The sequence below is a fragment of the Salvelinus namaycush genome, unplaced genomic scaffold (assembly GCF_016432855.1).
Source record: "Salvelinus namaycush isolate Seneca unplaced genomic scaffold, SaNama_1.0 Scaffold143, whole genome shotgun sequence".
Classification (NCBI taxonomy): domain Eukaryota; kingdom Metazoa; phylum Chordata; class Actinopteri; order Salmoniformes; family Salmonidae; genus Salvelinus; species Salvelinus namaycush.
This window is the reverse complement of record NW_024058153.1, coordinates 8,875-13,311: the sequence shown is the minus strand read 5'-3', so window position 1 is coordinate 13,311 and position 4,437 is coordinate 8,875.

Below are 4,437 nucleotides of genomic sequence, written 5' to 3'. Positions count from 1 at the left end.
TCAACTGCGTTTCCCCTCCAGTCAGCAGACGGCGATGTGCGTCTTTCAGGCGACGCTGCCAGCGTGACGTATAATCTAGTGGACGGTTCTTCATAAACAGCTCGTCAACCACCTCGGTAGCTTGCTAGCCAACATAGCCGAAAGATTCAAGCTAATTATACGCTTTCGTTGTATATTACCTACTGTGTTTTAGCCACACTTCTGTCGTAACAACTTGTTAACCTATTTAATTGAATATTACGTTATTTTGTATTAGACAGCTATAGTAGCTGGCTGGTTAAGTTAGCACTAGCCTAGTCGCTAATGATAGCTAGCTAGCTAGCTAACATCCCCGAACATGAGGTCAGTAAGCTTCTCCCCTCCTGCTAAAGAAGAGGAAGTCTGCTGGACGGAGAAAGAGGGTCTAGGGCTGAACATTGTTGTGAAAGAGGAGGAAGAGGAGGCTGTTTTTGGTGTGAAAGAGGAGGGGGGGGAGATTACTGTCACATTGGAGGAAGAAGAGGAGGTTGGAGATCCGTTTAACCCCAGTAAGTACCGTCTCTGCAGTCGTTGAACCAATATGCAGTAAAGGGGTTCTACACTGTAATGTTGTTCTGTAGGAATGGCTGAAGCTACACTGTAACGTGTAGAACATCAAGAGTGGACCATCAACAAAACGTTAACAATTGATCAAATGCATCCAATGACAATGCCTGAAATACTGTAGTCCTCAATATCTCCTATTAGATTAGCCCAATATGTAGTCTTAAAGGGGCAATCAGTAGTTGTTACATCCATTTTGGGACGTATACATTAATGATATGTACCCATTGTTTCTTGAAGAAATCAATTATAAATGCCTCATGAGCTTAGTTCTGACCTGGTGGTTCTAATGACCTGGTGGTTCTAATGACCTGGTGGTAATAATGACCTGGTGGTAATAATGACCTGGTGGTTATAATGACCTGGTGGTAATAATGACCTGGTGGTTATAATGACCTGGTGGTTCTAATGACCTGGTGGTAATAATGACCTGGTGGTTATAATGACCTGGTGGTTATAATGACCTGGTGGTTATAATGACCTGGTGGTTGGCATAACACAAGCAGAACCCGAGAACAGGATGGCCTCCACCACACAGCCTGATGACACTGCACCACCCTACCAGTCTGCTCCAGCCCAGGTCAGAATACCAGTCTCCCAGTCTGCTCCAGCACAGGTCAGAATACCAGTCTCCCAGTCTGCTCCGGCACAGGTCAGAATACCAGTCTCCCAGTCTGATCCAGCACAGTGTGCTCCAGCCCAGGTCAGAATACCAGCCTCCCAGTCTGCTCCAGCCCAGGTCAGAATACCAGCCACCCAGTCTGCTCCAGCCCAGGTCAGAATACCAGCCTCCCAGTCTGCTCCAGCCCAGGTCAGAATACCAGTCTCCCAGTCTGCTCCAGCCAAGGTCAGAACACCAGTCTCCCAGTCTGCTCCAGCCCAGGTCAGAATACCAGCCTCCTAGTCTGCTCCAGCCCAGGTCAGAATACCAGCCTCCCAGTCTGCTCCAGCCCAGGTCAGAATACCAGCCTCCCAGTCTGCTCCACCCAGATAGTCACCCACAACTGCAATCCTTATTGATTCAAATGGGAAGTTCTTAGAGAGGGAGAGGGAGTGAAAAGGTAGAGAGGCGGAGAGAAGGAGTAAAAAGAAGGAGAGAGGCGGAGAGAGGGGAGTAAAAAGGGAGAGAGGCGGAGAGAGGGGAGTGAAAAGGGAGAGAGGCGGAGAGAGGGGAGTGAAAAGGGAGAGAGGCGGAGAGAGGGGAGTGAAAAGGGAAAGAGGCGGAGAGAGGGAGTGAAAAGGGAGAGAGGCGGAGAAAGGGGAGTGAAAAGGGAGAGAGGGGAGTGAAAAGGGAGAGAGGCGGAGAGAGGGGAGTGAAAAGGGAGAGAGGCGGAGAGAGGGAGTGAAAAGGGAGAGAGGCGGAGAGAGGGAGTGAAAAGGGAGAGAGGCGGAGAGAGGGAGTGAAAAGGGAGAGAGGCGGAAAGAGGGAGTGAAAAGGGAGAGAGGCGGAGAGAGGGGAGTGAAAAGGGAGAGAGGCGGAGAGAGGGGAGTGAAAAGGGAGAGAGGCGGAGAGAGGGAGTGAAAAGGGAGAGAGGCGGAGAGAGGGGAGTGAAAAGGGAGAGACGGGAGTGAAAAGGGAGAGAGGCGGAGAAAGGGGAGTGAAAATGGAGAGAGGCGGAGAGAGGGAGTGAAAAGGGAGAGAGGCGGAGAGAGGGAGCGAAAAGGGAGAAAGGCGGAGAGAGGGAGTGAAAAGGGAGAGAGGCGGAGGGGAGTGAAAAGGGAGAGAGGCGGAGAGAGGGAGTGAAAAGGGAGAGAGGCGGAGAGAGGGGAGTGAAAAGGGAGAGAGGCGGAGAGAGGGGAGTGAAAAGGGAAAGAGGCGGAGAGAGGGAGTGAAAAGGGAGAGAGGCGGAGAAAGGGCAGAATACCTGACCACTGTGACTGACCCAAACTTAAGGAAAGCTTTGACTATGTACAGACTCAGTGAGCATAAAGGTCAAATGTGTGATTTCATGAACTGGTACATACAAGAAAACCAGGTTTTAAAGTTCTGTTCAATAGCCATCCCATCATTACAAAACATTTGAAAGGCTAAGTCTATCATCTCCTGAGAAGTGGTAACTATTCACATGAACTTTTCAAAGAGGTTTGGTGCCCCCTGGTGGCTGAACCCGAGATCAATGAGAGATCTTGTCAGAAACAATGACAGAGTCCCACTTCTCAGCTATCTTTATTTACATCAAACTAAACTAACTGCTATCTTGAATTGTTGAAAAAGTGTTTTTAAATAGCTCAGGCTGATACCCTACCTGAGCGACAAGGTGAGTCTTTTCTCCCTGACCTGGTGGTTCTAATGACCTGGTGGTTCTAATGACCTGGTGGTAATAATGACCTGGTGGTAATAATGACCTGGTGGTTATAATGACCTGGTGGTAATAATGAACTGGTGGTTATAATGACCTGGTGGTAATAATGACCTGGTGGTTCTAATGACCTGGTGGTTCTAATGACCTGGTGGTTCTAATGACCTGGTGGTTCTAATGACCTGGTGGTAATAATGACCTGGTGGTTATAATGACCTGGTGGTTCTAATGACCTGGTGGTTCTAATGACCTGGTGGTTATAATGACCTGGTGGTTCTAATGACCTGGTGGTTCTAATGACCTGGTGGTTATAATGACCTGGTGGTTCTAATGACCTGGTGGTTCTAATGACCTGGTGGTTATAATGACCTGGTGGTAATAATGACCTGGTGGTTATAATGACCTGGTGGTAATAATGACCTGGTGGTTGGCATAACACAAGCAGAACCCGAGAACAGGATGGCCTCCACCACACAGCCTGATGACACTGCACCAGCCTACCAGTCTGCTCCAGCCCAGGTCAGAATACCAGCCTCTCAGTCTGCTCCGGCACAGGTCAGAATACCAGTCTCCCAGTCTGATCCAGCACAGTGTGCTCCAGCCCAGGTCAGAATACCAGTCTCCCAGTCTGCTCCAGCCGAGGTCAGAATACCAGCCTCCCAGTCTGATCCAGCACAGTGTGCTCCAGCCCAGGTCAGAATACCAGCCTCCCAGTCTGCTCCAGCCCAGGTCAGAATACCAGCCACCCAGTCTGCTCCAGCCCAGGTCAGAATACCAGCCTCCCAGTCTGCTCCAGCCCAGGTCAGAATACCAGTCTCCCAGTCTGCTCCAGCCCAGGTCAGAATACCAGTCTCCCAGTCTGCTCCAGCCAAGGTCAGAACACCAGTCTCCCAGTCTGCTCCAGCCCAGGTCAGAATACCAGCCTCCTAGTCTGCTCCAGCCCAGGTCAGAATACCAGCCTCCCGGTCTGCTCCAGCCCAGGTCAGAATACCAGCCTCCCAGTCTGCTCCACCCAGATAGTCACCCACAACTGCAATCCTTATTGATTCAAATGGGAAGTTCTTAGAGAGGGAGAGGGAGTGAAAAGGTAGAGAGGCGGAGAGAAGGAGTAAAAAGAAGGAGAGAGGCGGAGAGAGGGGAGTAAAAAGGGAGAGAGGTGGAGAGAGGGGAGTGAAAAGGGAGAGAGGCGGAGAGAGGGGAGTGAAAAGGGAGAGAGGCGGAGAGAGGGGAGTGAAAAGGGAAAGAGGCGGAGAGAGGGAGTGAAAAGGGAGAGAGGCGGAGAAAGGGGAGTGAAAAGGGAGAGAGGGGAGTGAAAAGGGAGAGAGGCGGAGAGAGGGGAGTGAAAAGGGAGAGAGGCGGAGAGAGGGAGTGAAAAGGGAGAGAGGCGGAGAGAGGGAGTGAAAAGGGAGAGAGGCGGAGGGGAGTGAAAAGGGAGAGAGGCGGAGAGAGGGAGTGAAAAGGGAGAGAGGCGGAGAGAGGGGAGTGAAAAGGGAAAGAGGCGGTTAGAGGGAGTGAAAAGGCAGAGAGGCGGAGAAAGGGCAGAATACCTGACCAC